Genomic DNA, 15875 nt, shown 5'->3' on the forward strand with positions numbered 1-15875 from the left:
GGCCGGGACCGCGCATGGCGGAGCGGCGGCGGCGGCGGCGGGGCCCGGGCAGCGGCGCGGCCAGAGGTGAGCCCGGGCTGCGGCGGCGGAGGCGAGAGCGCCCCGCGGGACCTGTCCAGGTCCTGACGCGGTGGCAGGTGCCGGCGGCGGCCGGCGCGGCCGCCCCGCACCTGTTGAGGACGGCGGCGGCCGGGCGGGCCGGGCCGCGGTGGAGGTGCCGGTGCGGGGGCGCAGTGCGGCGCGGAGCGGGGCCCGGCCGTTCCCGGCGGGGGCGAGCTCCCGGCCAGGCTCCCCCGGGCAGGGGCCGCGGCGGCGGCCTCGGGGCCATTCTGGGGGGCTGCCGGTACCGCGGGAAGTTTGGCCCCGGCCGCCCGACCCGGGGGCAGCTCCCCAGCGGCACCGGCCGCCCGTCACGGCGCCCGCCCCGGCCGCCCGGGGCCGGGGGGAGCGGAGAACCCCTGTGCGGGGCACCCGCTGCCGCGGGGGGCGGCTTGACCGCCCTGCCCTTCTCCCGGTACCCCCCGGGCCGGCGCCGTGCTCCTCCGGCGTCGCCGGGTCCGGCCGCCCCCGGCACCGCCGCCCGCCCTCTGCAGTGGGGAGGCGGCGCGTCCTTGGAGAGCAGCTCGGGCGTGAAACGCGGCTGCACATCCCAGCGCCTTTCCTTCCCGGCTGGATAACCCCAGCAGAGCCCTTCTCCATCTGTTGCCGTGGCCCCCGGTGGGTTTCGTTGTTCCTTTGGGATTTGGTTGGATTTGTGCTGTGCTGGAGCAAAACTGCAGTCGTGAGATCTGTGATTGTGCTTTTAAAAGTCTGGCTTGCTTAAAATAACAAAGATAAAAGGCTTCCAAAGGGCGCCTGTCTGGTGCCTGGTTACCGAGGGGCACCGCTGCCCTGGGCCACTCCTGCTCTCTGCCCATCTTCACGGCTTCATCTCAGGACGCTCATGGCAGAGAGGGCTACAGAGCATTCAGGACTCTGCACTCAGGCTGGTGAAACCACGGCATTGATGGACGAGCCACCATCAGCCATGCTGGTCCTTGGCCTGGGCTTCAATTTTTTCTTTTTCATTTCTCAATTTTTATCTACTTTTTTTGGTGGTATATAAAGGAAAAACCAACTTCATGTATTTTTTTAGCATAAACGATATTAGGGTCTCATTTCTCGCTGTTTTTTATTTTATCCCAGTGGTGGTGAGCTTACTGGAGCCAGGATCTCCCAGGCACCCTGCTTGCTCTGTGAGTTACTCTGTCACTCCTGAGAGTGAAGTTGTAGCATTGTTCTCGGAGCAGTTTTATGCTGGAGAGTGGCAGCAGGCCAACCTTCCTGGACGCACAAGATGTTTAGAATAATTAGTGATGGAATACCCCTTTAAAATAATTGTTTGGGTTTATCTAGCACTCAGTTGTAGCAATATCTACCTCTAAAAATAGGCAGGCCTCTGTGTAATGAGCCTCGTAGTATAAACAAGTCATATCTTGAATGACTGTTGTTACTTTTGGGATGTCCGAGATAGATGCCTTTGGGGGTTTTGCCAGATCTTTTTTTTTTCCTTCTGCAGTGAGCTATGTTTCTTGGCCCTTACGCTGTGCAGTTGTATGCACTGACCAGAGGCAAGGCTCAGTAACCCTCGCTGTTCAGGGCTGGCACAGAAAAGCTTCCCACTGCTGCTGTGACAGCCCAAGGTTGAGCAGTCCTGTTTTTCTTCATGAAATCCATGCCCAAGTGGAGGTGGCTAGCAGTGGGCTCTGCCAGGTGACTGCAGCACCCCTGCTCTGAGGCACTGCCCCCATGAATTCAGCACAGAGCCCCATTCATCTGGGCTCTGACTCCACAGTTTTCCATCAGACAGGGGCAGAGCAGCTCGGGTGTGATCCTGGTTGTGCTGATCCTTCCTGGGATGCCTTCCAAGTGTCCCAGGCTGCGGCTGTGTGAGCACACCGTTCTTGCTTTCAGTAGTTAGGAGCGAGGACAGCACGAGGGGTTTTCTCACATCTTGCCGGGTGGTTTATCAGAGCGTGACGGTTGAGCATTGGCCCAGCCTCTCATGTGCACATGCTTTTTGGGGTTTGTTTTCAGCAGCCAGCATGCTGGCTGAGGCTTCTCTGTGTTGCTGACATTCAAGAGTGCTGGCTCCTCAGCTCGAGAGAGAAAAAATAGCCAACTTTTTTCAGCAGGAGCAGTGTTTGCTCTGTGAGCACTTGTTTTCTGAGAAGGTCCCATTGTGCTCAGTGTTGGAGACAGGAGTGTCTCATAGCTTTGATCACACTGCTCACAGACCCTGACCCACTTGGATACTGCCCCCAGTTACCCAGATTTATCTGCTCAGTTGGAAGTTGAGCTGTATGTGTTTTGGGAATGGAAATGCAGTTCCATAAGCCCTCAGTTGCAGGCCTCTGGCTTGCTATGAGCACAAAGGTCTTCTGGAGAACTTTTAACTAAATGGGACATTTTTTCTCTTTTAAAAGCCACCCATGTTTTGGTTTAAGTGAGTAAAGCCTAAATGGCTGGGCTTACTAGTTCAGACAGTTTGGAACTGGGACCAGGTGAGGCTCTGCTACTCCCTAGCAAACTGATGCCTACACTTGGCAAACCCCAGACTGCTGCCTGTGGTTTTTCCCAGTGTCTGGGTCAGAGATTCTGGATGGGAACCAGGGGTTCCTGCTGAGCAGGGTAATGGTAAACACTGCTCTGAGAGCACCCTAGGACAGACCATGAGTGTAACATGCCCTCCCAGCAATCAGTGGTGTCAGTGTCACCTGTGCCTCGAGGAGGTTTTGGGGATGGCAGTGGTAGTTGTGCTTCAGGTGGGGAATGTTTCCCTCGCTGCTGCAGGGGCTGGGTTGGGTATTGGTGCCAGGGTGGTTTCAGGTGAAGCTGAAATGGGCTATCTCCAGGTGCTTGCAGTGAGTGTCTTGTTAGGCTCTTGTGTTTGAAGTCATGCTGGTGCAGGACCATGAGGCTCTTTGCTTGGATGCCTGAGAATACCTGGTCTGCTGAAGAGAGACCAGAGCTCTTGCTATTCCTGCAACTTCTGAAACTGGTAGGTGCTTGGCACGTTTGAAACTCAGGCCATCCAGCTGCTGCAGTGTGGATTTCAGGTTGTATTTAAGTACTGAAGATTGAAACTGTAGGTTTGGGCTGTATTTATCAGTGGATGTTATTATTTATGTATCTTGATTTTAAAGGAAATACCTTTATAGTAGAAATGCTGCCTGACCAAAAAAAAAAAAAAAAAAACAACAAAAAAACCACCAAAAAAAAACCTTAGTGAAATGATTATGTAAGCAAGTGAAATGACATTCTAAAGCAAAAGTTTCTTTCCTGTTTGGAGACAGAGTGGCTGGGTTTTTTTTCTCTTTCCTGCTGTTTAACATTTTTAAAATCCTTTTAGTGAATGTTTTTTGTATGGTAGGTATGAGAAATAGTTGTTTTTGCAATTTAAGTCCTTAAAGAGGTCATCAGGCTGTGGGAGCTAGCAGGAGCCAGATATGAGTATTTGGGGCTGTAGCTGACCAAAGCAGCAGCACATGAGTGCATTTAAGTAATAATTAATGTAAAAAAACCCCCAAAGAAACTCATGTAACTGCTGTTACTGTGGGAGCTCAGAGGATGCTCAGTACAGTCATCCTCTTAAGAATGTCTGGTTGCAAAGGGATTCGGGATCTTTTCCTGTTCTCTACCTCCGGGTCAGCTGTGGTGTGTGTCTGTCCCCAAGCCAAGGGAATCCATCTCCTCCACAAAAGCTGCCGGGGTTACCTTGAGCTTCTGTTCCCAGCAGGAGCGCGGGGCTGAGTCAGTGCTGCCTGCCCAGGGCTGTGACTCAGTGCTGTCCCCTCGAATGCACAGCCAGCCCGCTGCCAGCACAGCCAGGGTGTGCCTGTAACCTCATTCCAGAGCTGTCCTCTGTGAGTATCACCTGGTTACAGGGGTTTGGGAATGTCAGACTGCTTTCCTGAGTTGTGTGTGTTGGTGGAAGTTGGTCGTTACTGAGCTTTTTTTTTTTCTGTGTGATACTGAGCATCTGTGGAAGTGCCAGGGAGCTCTGAGACAAGAATCTTCTTGTGTACAGGATTATGGTTTTGTGAGTTGTGTTCCTTCTTTACATTTTACTGGAACTTACTTATTTTTTAAATTATTTTTTGAGATTTATGTGCTTGAAGAGGAAGGGGTGCTTTGTTTTTCTTTTGGGAAAGAAAGAAATGTCTTCCCTGATGCTCCAGGGTTGGGTCTCTTTGTGGTTGAGAGCTGTCTATACTGCTAACTCAAGATTGCTTCATAAAAAATGTCTTTATTTGGAACTCTGGCTATCTTCTTGTGCTTCTAAGCTTGATTTCCCATTGCCTGGCATCACACCGTTAGTGCCCTTGAACAAAATTGGTCAACACCTTGAAAAGTCCATCAGATTTGGCAAGAGAGTGGATTTGTCACAGGTAAGTTCTGAGTTGTGTGAGCACAAGAATCTGTGAGGAAGGAAATCTCAGATGAGTGCTCGCCTGAAAGAAAAGCTGTTGCTGGAGTGCAGATATTATTGGACATCAGAGGAGCTCTGTGGTAGTGAGACAAACAGGAAATCAAGTTTCATAAGTAGTTCTAGTAAAAGGTAGGTCCTTATTTTCCTAAGTATCCCTTGTTTTCCTACGTGAAAGCAGAGAGGAGTGATCTAAGGAGCACTCTTGCATCATCATACGTGATGAAAGAAAACAAAAGACTTGGGTACAGTCCCTCACCCTGCCCCTGGGGGCTGAAGCACAAGGGAGACAGAGTGAAGATTTTCAATTTCCCTTCCCTGCAAGGCTCTTGCAGTTGTTTGGAATAATGTCCTTTTATAGGTGTAGGAAAGCACCGGGGTCAGGATTTTTCCATGCAGAGTGCTTTTGGCAGAGATGCAAAAGGAAGGGCTGCTCAGCAGATTGCAGAGGAATTTTTGGGTTTAGTTAATTTTAAAAAGATTTTAACAGAATGGAGTTCTTGGACCTAGGTAAGATGAAGAGTATCCTGAGTACCCTCATTTGGAGAAAATGTGAGGAATATACCATATTTTGAATTTAAAGTAGAAATCTTCCTCACTTGGGGGTGAGTTTGGTGCTGCATGGCAGAAGGTACTTTCTGATTACTTTGCTGCCTGGTGCTTTTGTTATTATGATACTTTAAAGTTGCATAAACAATTGTATGATGGGCCGCCGGTAAAATTATGTGTGAGTACTATACCAATGTCAATTTGTCTTTGTTGCAAACTCAGTTTAGCAGTGGCTCCTCTTTTTCTGCTATTAATTTTGTTGTATCAACTCTGAAAAGAGCTGAACAGCTTAAAATTTGATCAAAAAGAGAATGAGCATGTATGCTAAACACTAGTTTCTTTCATTTGTCATGTGTAATGTGAAGTTTTTACATAGGAATTGTGAGGCAGCCTCAACCAGGAGTATTTTTTCTTCATTTAGTCTGTGTAGGTTTTGAGATTTGCAGAGGTAGTTAATACTTGCCTCTGCCATTCTGAAGGGCTCCTCCTGAAAGTGTTCAGTGTGTCTAAAATGAAGTTAATCTTGATTTAGGTTGATTTACTCAGCACTTCAACTTTATTAGCAAATGAGCCTTTAAGTTTAAGGTTTCACTGCCTTTTTCCTTGCTTAGTTATGCTCTAATATTTGTGCACGGTCTACTGGAAAACTATTAGAGGGGGAAAATACCTTTGACTTTCTTTAGATGCAGATTTTATAAAACCTTGTTTACAGAGGTCATTCTGTATATCAAAATGTGATTTTATTTTTCACCTCAAACACTGAGCACAGATTCCAAGTACTTAATAAAACAGCTCTAAAACTCTTTAGATGGCTCCCAGTAAGATCATAGTAGGATCTCCAATTAAAACATTCTGTTCAAAACTGGACTAAGATAACTCATTTTAATGCTGCTTTTGGCCTTAGAGTTGCCATGTTTTTCACAGCTGAAGGATCAGTGCTGGTATATTTAAATATCTGAAAAATGAGAAGAATTAATATAAGCCGATGGCTGAACTGTGCTTTGTTTGGGAGAAACTTGTAATAAAGCTGGCTCTGTGAGGGAACCAGGGTTATATCCCTCCTCCACTGCCCAGGTTTTAAGGCTTGCTCTTGATATGCACAAGTAGCTTGTTCTGGGAGATCAAAGGAGGAGGAGATAACTTCTTTTGTTGGGTGCTTACTCACTTTTATAACCCTGATAGCCTTTGGTCAAGTTTACACCTGGAAAGCACTTTATAGCACGGGTGTTTTCCACAGTATGGAAATTACCAAGGTGTATTAAGTAGGGAGAGATGGCCTTTGCCATAGCTTCTGAATCTGGAAGACAAAGAGTGGTTTTCTCCCATAAATTTTGGTAGCTAAAACTTGTCAGCTGATTGAACAGCACCTTTTGGATACTGACTGTGCAGATTTGCAGCCCCTTGGACCTGTTGCCTGTGGAGTCTACAAAAGTCTGGATGTTCATCGGTGTGGAATCACAGGCAACTGCAGAATCATTATTCTCTGTAAAACCAGAGTGATCTTTTCCAGCAGGACTAGAGCATGTTCCTGTTTTTTTCCTGTAAGCTTTTCAGAGCAGCTGTGTGGCACAATGCTTGTATTTTCTCAGCCATGGTGGCTTTGATGTCTTCTCTAGGTCTGTGGACCGTCTCTTGGTTTAGAAGCACTTTTACAGGCAGCAAAGCCATCCTTCCAGTGCTGGCAGCAGATAGGCTTTCCTGGGATTTAATGTGTATTATACAGACCTTCTTGTAGTGGTATTTTTACAGATGCTTTTTATCTCCTGCCGCTCACCAGTGCCAAGTGGTGTTCTGCAGTTTGATGTCATGTGATACTGTGTTTTGATAACAAAGAGGAGCTGGAAATTAATGCTTAACTCAAACCACTGACCCTGGCAGTTGCGGCTTGGGTGCGTATGCCAGTGTTTTAATTGGAGTTGGGAACATGCTTCTGAGTCAACAAAAACATGTAGATGTGGCACACAGGGACATGGCTTAGTGGTGGACCTGGTTAGACTCAGTGGTCTTTGAAGTCTTTTCCAGACCTGATGATTCTGTGATTCTGTGACAATCCTGCATGTCTCCACCTCTGTGCTTGAGGTGGGACAGCTTGCACAGGCTCCCTTTGGAGGAGGGTGAGTGCAGAGATGAGCTCTAGGGGCATGTCCACTGCCTCTAAGTTTGTGATTGGATTGTGCTTCTGTTGCTAATGACTGTTCAGAGTTTGATTAATAAGAAGCTAAATCGGGACCCTTCATTGAATTAGCAGCTCTCAAGAGCATGAGGCAGAAAAGCACAGCTGATGCAAGTGAAAGCAGCAAGGTCTGCTTGGGAGCATGTGCCTGTGCTTTTGGCAAAGTACTGCCAAAGGGGCGCAGTCTCCCAGGAAGTGTTTTGTGAAAGTGGAGAAAATCCTGTCTTCACTCCATAATCCACCATACATGCTGGAATTGGTGGGAGCTCAAGCCCAGTAGCTCCCCCCTCTATTTCACAAGGACTGTCAGGTCCTTCTATCAAATCCACAAGATATGTTTTATCTCGTGTCTTTGAAACTCTTGCAAAAATCTGTTATGTTAAATGCAACTCTGCTGTTTTCCATGAGGATGATAATGAGTTGGGAAAGCTTCTGAACTGGTAGAAAGGATGCATTAGTCTGGAAACCTTTGGGTTGTTTGTCCCTGTTTGATGCTTTTATATCCAAGTTGATTTCCCCAGACCTCAGTGCTGACAAATATGGATAATGAGGGATAGTGAGTACTACTGTAGCTCTGTCGAGTTGTTTTTTTTTTTTCCCTGGTGCAGCCTAGTTTATCTTCTTTTATCCCCTGAAAGCTATTCTTAGTAACTGGTTGTTTTTCTTGAATTAAATGAGTGAATAATCACTATTTCATTCACTGTCCTTACATATGCTTAAATATAGTATTAACCTAATCTTCTTATATGCTTTTCCTTCTGCTGCTCCTGAGTTCCTAAAGGAATCAGGTTCACTATTAGTAAGATCTATGAATGAACTTGCCTGGAAATGAAATACTTCTTTTGAGCTTTGGCTTGTGTTTATTGCCAAGATGGTAATTTATTCATATATTTGGACAGCAGCATCATTCTTCATGCACATAACTTCTGTGCTGTCAAGAGAACTTCTTCTGCGTACAAATTCCTCAGATACAGCCCGTGAGATCGTTTTGGCTTTTTTCCTTCCTGCTTGGAAGGAAAAACGATTGTTTGGTGGCAATTTGGGTTTTCCATTTTAGGAAGGAGGGAGGAAGGGAGCTCTCCGTGGTACCGAGCGGGGCCGCGGCCGCCGGGCTGCGGGTGCTTGCTGCCGCCGGAGGGAGGCTCGTCCTGCCCTCCTGGTCCTGGCACATCCCAGTTACATAAGATACTATATCAGTTAACATTTCATAGATTTTAAAATATTAATATATATTTAAAATATTAGTATATATGATATATATATATATAAGCAACTTCAATAAATAAACTTAGTGTTCCTATAACCCTGTACTTTTTTTTCCTCTCATCACTGTGTTTCCAATCATGATGGCTAGCTGGCTCTTTTTTTGCAGCCCAGATAATACCCAGTGTTACTGGATAGTATTCCCAACCCCACTGCTTATTTTCCATCTCCTTTGTCCTCCTTGTGTGCTTTTGCTCAGACAGAAGCTCAGTCAGGTTTCAGTCAGCAGCTCTGCTGAAGTTGGGCCATGACACTTCTGGGGCCAGTTGCCCAGCCTGGGTATGAACACCTACATCTTCTCTTAGCATCTGTGATGCCCTTGCTGGCTTTCAGCTTTCAGCCTTTTTCAAGTTCAGGGTTCATAGTGTTAGAAGGGACCCACAAGGATTATTGAGTCTAGCTCCTGGCCCTGCGCAGGACAACCCCAAGACGAGCTGTGGCTTGCTCTCCTTTCAACATGTTCTTTCTTCAGTCCTTTGTTCAGTAGGTTTGCTTGCTCTTAAAGTTTGCTTTCCAGACTTAAGCGAGGTTCCCAGATAGCTGTGAGAACATTTTCTAAGTAACTGCTCTTGGTGGCTTTCAGTGAATATGGAAGGGACTAGAAGTACATTTGATTATTGTAATAAAAGCTCTGTTGAAGAATATGGCTATTGACTGTTCCTCTCTTGCCAGAGTGTCACCTGATTTGTAGGACAGCTTAGATGAAGCAGGCTTTTAAAGCTAAAGAAAAATAACCAATATTTTGAAGGTCATAGCTTTTAGAATGCTGTGGATAGAAAGCAGGAAAAGGAATTTTTCTTCTGGTAGCTTTCAGTGTAGCAGAGCTCCTCAGCATTATTTATGGCTTTGACTTGGGTATTTTTACATCTCCCTGGGTCACAGACCTTCCTTGCTGTCTTCCAGTGTTTTCTTGCCTAGGGTTGGGATGTTGCTGTAGTCCAAACTGGACATAAATTGTAAAAATACAAAATAATACAAGAATTGTATTGATTATTTTTACATCCAGTTATACTTAAAATGCATACAAACACCTCTTGATCCAGCAGTTGTGCTGGCAACATTGCTAGTGTATACTACTTTAAAATGTGTGCAGCGGGGTAGTTTTGAATAAATGACTTTTGGATCTATCTTAGGAGGCTGCTGATGTTCTTTTTGGAGGATTTCACCTCCCAGAGCTAAGACTTGGTTTCTTGTAAAGTGCATGTTCACAGTGCATAGGTTATCCTTGAGAGAACAGCCAACTCCCTGTATTTCTGAATCAGTAGCTGCTTCTTCACAGAAAATGCATGCAGTATGTACATATATTAAAAATACATGCATATGTATAATATTTTATCTTTGGTACTTTGTCCAGAAGAAAAACTTCAGTCTAAAAATAACTACAGTAAAAGGTCACTAAAGTAGGTTCATAATCCAAATTCTACTCAACATGGAGTTTTTTTGGCATATGAACTGATAGACTATTTGCTGCTGTGGCTGAGATCTCTTAAGTATTCTTGATGGCATTAAATGGCTTTCTCTCTGTGGTTTTGTTGTCCTGAACCTGAAGGAAATGTTATGTCTTGAGTTATTTGCTCCCCTGGGTTGGTGTGCTAGGGGAACAAGGATTTTCCATCCTATTGCCTGGAACAGGTACAGTCTGTGCAGAGGCAGTGCTGGTCTCCTTGGTAATCTGCTGCTGTTTTAAAATCTTGGGGGCCTCTGGTGGGGTCATCCTTGGACCTTATGCCTGTGCTGCTGTAGGTGTTGGGAGCAGCAGAGACAGAGGAAGGATGTGGTGGTTGTCCAGGTGTGTGTGTGCCCAGTAAGATGGGAGGATGGCAGCAGGCATTTTGTGTGGCTCCACTTTTGCCTGGAGTGGAAATACAACTGAACAGGGAAGAGAGTTCTCTGGTGTCCAACAAAATCACAGGCAAGTGATTTCTTCAGTCCTTCACCCGTGTCCCAGGTGAAGGCTGGTGTCTCTTGGATTTGTCATCCTTCCTCCTCAGCTCCTGGCTGCTTGGTGGTGGGTGCTGCCTGGCAGCTGCCTGCCTGTGGCACACGTGGAAGGCTGGCAGCTCTGCCCTCCTCCTGGGGCCACCCGGATGTGCTTTCTGGAGGGCTGTAGAAGGATAGATGTGCTTGGGGCTAATCTAGTGTACTTGCTCTGCCAACATCTGCAGCATGTATCAATTCTGCCTGAAAAGCACAGACTACTTCTTGCTTTTGATTGTGTACAGCGCTCCCTTCCAGGACTGATAATTATTTCCCTTTTTCCCTTTCCCCCTGTGTTTGTATGGTCAGACTCTGATTTGTTCTTCTTGACTGAGCAGCTCTTTAGGGTACTTCTCTCAGGCTCCCTGTGCCATGTATCACCCTGTAGTCCTTCTCTGTTTGCCTTCTGCTTTGATGTGATGCTGATTTGCAAAGTTGGGCAGGGTCGTGTATACACAGACTGCCCAGAGAAGCTGTGGCTGCCCCATCCCTGGATGTGTTTAAGACCAGGTTGCACAGGGCTTGGAGCAACCTCAGATAGTGGAAGGTGTCCCTTCCCATGGTAAGATTTAGAATGAGATGAGCTCTAAGGTCCCTTCCCAAACCAGCCTGGGACTCTATGATCAGGAACTTTCATCACTTACTCATTAATTCTTGCCCTCTAAATAGTTTCAGGTTTGTCTTGCTGGGAGATTCTTTGGACTATTTTGTGTAAATAACTTAGTAGATAAAGTAGGTGTAAGTATTTCAACTCCCATTTGTCTTGTCTTATTTTCTTTGGCTATCAGGAACAACTTTAATACTCAGCTTTTCAGATAACCTAACATCATTTGTTATTTATCAATTTTTATCTGAACTCAAAAAGGCTAATGAAAATTAATGTATCAGTTACCTCCCAACATCTCAACCCTTGGGAGGAACATGTCAAAAATGTCTGATGTAGCCTTGAGTCACTGTCTTGATGCACTCACAAGTTTTGGTCCAGTTGCTCTCTGATGTGGTTTTTGTTCAAGGAGGACTTTATTACTCCCTACAACTCCCTCACAGTAGGTTGTAGCCAGACAGGGATAGATCTCTTCTCTCAGACAACAGGTGACAGGACCAGAGAAAATGGCCTCAAGTTGCACCAGAGCACATTTAGATTGACTAGTAGGAGACATTTCTTCACTGGAAGGGTGGCCAGGCACTGGCACAGGCTGCCCACAGCAGTGGTGCAGTCACCATCCCTGGAAGTGTTCAAAAGGTGTGTAGATGTGGCACCTGGGAACATGATTCAATTGTGAATGTGGAGGTTCTGTCTTAAGAGCTGGACTCAATGATCTTAGAGGTATTTTCCAACTTTGGTGATTCTGTGATTCCACATGTGAGTAATGTAGCCCACAGGTCCTGACCTGTGCCTGGTCATGCCAGCGTCTTCCCTCTCTCTTGCTGTCCTCCTGCCCTATCCAAAATCTTCTGGGTGTTTTCCTTGCTTGTCTTGTCAAACTCTGGGATGTATTACAGTTTCTTGAATACGAAGGTGGTAAGTCCCATTTCTGCAGAACGTGGCTGAAAAATGTCTAATATTCTGTGATGGCAAACACTCTGCCCACACACCCGAGTGGTGATGGCACTCAGATTTTACACCGTAAGTGTGGTTGGTGGTGTTTTTTTTTTTTTTTTTTGTTTTGGTGGGTTTTTTGGGGGTTTTTGTTTTTTTTTTTTTTTAATTTTTTTTTTTTCTTTCTCTAACAAAAAGTAACTTGATGTTGAATAACTCAAGGAACTGCCCTGGAAGGGGCAGTTTGAGTCAGTCTTTGGTTAGAGACATCCCTGACAGCCAGTTGCAGGCCAGATCCTGAGGAAGGCCTCCAGGATCTCAGAAGACTGGCGGGAAGTCAAGGTACATCAAAAGTTAGCTTGAAGTTCTTCAAATCTGCTCATATTTTAGTAGGAGAAAAGCAGAAATGTGATTGTAAAAGTGAATTGTAACACTTTCATATTCTTAGAAGTCCAGCAGCTTCTTCTACCTAAAACCTTGCAGGGATGAGACAGATGTCAAAATCCTGGAAGTCGCCACTATGGAAACGCAGGCTGTCAGTGAGACTTGAGTTACAAACATGGAGTGCTTTTAGTTTAGCTTGCTGCTGCCATGCTCCCTCTCTGGGACAGCCTCAGAGTGGGCCTGTGTGGAGAAGAAAACTCAGTTTAAGGTGCTGCCACTGGTTTTTTGGTTTCCTGCTGCATTGGGACACTGGGTGTCTTTTCCTTGTCCAGTGTGGTGGGGTGAGAGCCACCGTGTGCCCAGAGTCCTTGCTGTGGTCTGGTTCCATCCCTACAGTGCTCCTCTGCAGTCTCCAGCTCTGCCCAGAGCACAAAATTAATATCCATAGAGAAGTAGCAAGAAAACAACTGACCTGGAAATATGTTTTCCAGCAAACCCAATCCTTTGCTGGGAAAACAGCGTGATTCAGGTTTCTTTCACAGCCTTTTAACTTCCCTGTGCATGGAGTTCCTGTAAGGTGCAAGTTAAAGCTAAAGGAATAAAGAGCTCTAAAGCTTTTCCACATTACATGCATAACATCTATTTAAAAAATAATATTATACCTGGTAAAAAGGCTGTTGGTGGGTGCACTTGTACAATCCATGAATTTTTTTCCCCCCTGGCATTTTGTGCACAGCAGATGCAGTTTGTGCTGTATCTCCCATGGGGGAAGCTATTGGTGAGCTGCAGGCTGCTGGAGAATGGCTGGCATTGGGAGTCAGAGGATAAGCCCAAAATTCCCCCTCTGTCCTCGTGGGACTCCACCTGGAGTGCTGTGTCCAGGTTTGGGGCCCTCAGCACAGGAAAGACATGGGCCTGTTAGAGTGGGTCCAGGGGAGTCCTTGAAGGTGCTCCAAGGGCTGGAGCCCCTCTGCTCTGGAGACAGGCTGGGAGAGCTTGGGGTGTTCACCCTGGAGAAGACTCTGGGGGGACCTTAGAGGTCCTTCCAGTGCCTGAAGGGGCTCCAAGAGAGCTGGAGAGGGACCTCAGGCAAGGGCCTGGAGAGAAGGAGAAGGGGGAATGGCTTCCCATTGACAAAGGGTAGCATTAGATGGGATTTTGCGAAGAAATTCTTGGCTCTGAGGGTGAAGAGACCCTGATACAGGTCACCCAGAGAAACTGTGGCTGCCCCATCCCTGGAAGTGTTCAAGGCCACGTTGGACAGAGCTTGGAGCAGCCTGGGATAGTAGAAGGTGCTCCTGCATTGGAAGATGTCGCTTACTGGTGGCAGGGGCTGGAAGAAGTCTTTAAGGCGCCTTCCAACCCAAACCGTTCTGAGACTGTGAAATGTGCACAATCAGTGACTGTGTTAAGCCTTGTTTCCAGCTTGTACATTTTACCTTGGTGAACTCTTTCTACTGAAGTTGCAGCACCCTCTTCTACTGTTCTGTCCTCATCTCGGGACAGTACTATAGTCAAGTTGCCTCTCATCACCAAAACTTGTTGTCTGGGCTGCATAAGATGTTTTTTCCTGCAGTGATTTGTGTGTGGATATGGCTTTGCCTCTTGGATCTTTTCAGCAGGGGGGTTGGTTTAAATATCTGTCATGTCACTTGTCTACCATCAGGTGCTGAGAGGTAACACTTGGCCTCTCAGTGTTCTGTTTTTAAATCCAGGAATAAACCACATTGGTTCTTGAGGCTGTAGGCATGGTCTGGGAGCTCCCATTGAAGGGTGTATCACTTTAGGCATGGCTTAGCATGCACACTTCATCCCACCATTGCTAATTCCCAGCCTGTCTCCCAGCTTGTCAGCAATCTCTTGTTACACCAAGAGGCTGGAGGCAGTGGCACAGCCATCCCAACCTGTTTTAAAGGTCTGGGAGGTCTGGGAATAAAGTGCCTTGTTCTGGCACTCCTGAAGCAATAAACTTTATTTAAGGATTGTGGAGAGTGACTTCCCAGGTACCAGCCAGAGAAGATACGCATCTTTAATGCACAACATAAACTCATGGCTTTGAACACTGTTAATCTGAGTGATAATTATTTGGCATCTTTTATTAAACATTGATTTCTGAGGCATTTTTCTGAAGACCAGTGCTAAGTACAAAGTGTTCACATGCATCTAATCTTTGCCATAGGGTGGGAGTAAGACTGAAAGTAATCAAGTCTGCCTTGTTGTGAAGGCTGGAAAATACTGCTGCTGTTCAAAGGAAGAAAGATTTCCATTCCTCTAGTAGGTACCGCACATACAAGTTTGAAGGAAGTTTTGCAGGTTTGGCTTTTTTTTTTTGAATATGTTAAGCTGAAAACTCTGGTTGATCTGTAGCATTGAGAAGAGCTTTCAGCAGTTTTATCAAGTTGATGCAACAACATCTGCTCCAAAGTGGGGCATCTTCCAGTGTCAGACTTGGTCAATGTGGTGGGATGGGTGGGTTGTCCTGTCTCTGCTGCTCCTGTAGCCTAAATTCTTGTCCACAATTTGTCTGTAGTAAAAATTAACTTATTTTTGTTTTTTAGCTGTTGTCTAAAAGCTACTAACACCAAACAGAAACTACAACTGACTTCTTAAATTCTGTTGCCTTGTAAAAGTTGCTGCTTACTGAAGGTTGCACTGTTGGACTGTTTCAGTTTGACTAATGTTTAAAGCAGCTAAATGAGTAATGTAAATATTTAAACACTAGCTATAGTGAAAACAGCAACAACAAGATTAAAGCCTAAGCCCCCCTGAAGACATTTATGGTAATTTTGCTCATGTTAATGATTCCTTTGGCTTCAATCACGTTCTCTCCTAAGGTAACTGCTCTTATACATGGGATGATCCTGTGAAAAGAGGAGTGGCATTAAAACCTTTGATTTTGAAATGATGTTGTTTCAGTATCAAAATTTATTCTTGAGGCTTTAGGATGCCAAATGTACCAGTGAATATATGGTGTGAATGTATGCCAGTACACCAGTGAATATAACTTTTCAAACATAGGAGATGGCAAAATTAAAAAAAGTTAGAAGTGAAGAGTTTCTTGCTGATACTATGCAAATATATGGAACTACTTTTTGGTGAGAGAATATTTGAAAAATACTTTGTTGTGTTTCTTCCTTAACATTTTTTGGATAATTGTGTGTTTTATAATGAATGAGAATAAATGAACATACTTTTGTTTATTTGCTGCAGTAAAAGCTTGGATATTACTTGATGGAGTAGCATTCTCTTTTTTATTTTATCCATGGATTCCTGTTGCTTAAGAGCTGCTGAATTTTCATAGCTTTTGAAGTGTCAGTGAACTTTGTTTCAGTGTCTCGTGTACCTCTTTGTAAGTTCCAAAAGAGTTTGTTTTATATCAAGGGAAGGAGAAGCCTCTGACAGCTTGTATCATGTATAAACTGTATTACTTTTTCCAATTGCAGCATATATGTCCTTTTTTTCTAAACTACTTTTTTCATTGTGGTGCTCAGTTGCTATTCTTTCTCAATTTGCTTTAGAAT

General features: G+C 45.4%; 1 protein-coding gene across 4 annotated transcripts in view; it reads left to right on the top strand.

The window, feature by feature from the left end:
• ADARB1 (adenosine deaminase RNA specific B1) overlaps nucleotides 1–15875 on the top strand; it is a 61185-nt gene continuing 45310 nt past the window's right edge. Inside the window, exon 1 of one of the 4 annotated variants that reach the window (XM_053982505.1) lies at nucleotides 1–66. The gene's annotated coding sequence lies outside the window, so the exon portion shown is untranslated. Of the gene's footprint in view, nucleotides 67–698; nucleotides 718–14540; nucleotides 14633–15875 lie in introns of those variants that run through there. The other 3 variants (XM_053982508.1, XM_053982507.1, XM_053982509.1) reach the window with 3 other exon arrangements.

This window comes from Vidua macroura, chromosome 7, assembly GCF_024509145.1.
Source record: "Vidua macroura isolate BioBank_ID:100142 chromosome 7, ASM2450914v1, whole genome shotgun sequence".
Lineage (NCBI taxonomy): Eukaryota > Metazoa > Chordata > Aves > Passeriformes > Viduidae > Vidua > Vidua macroura.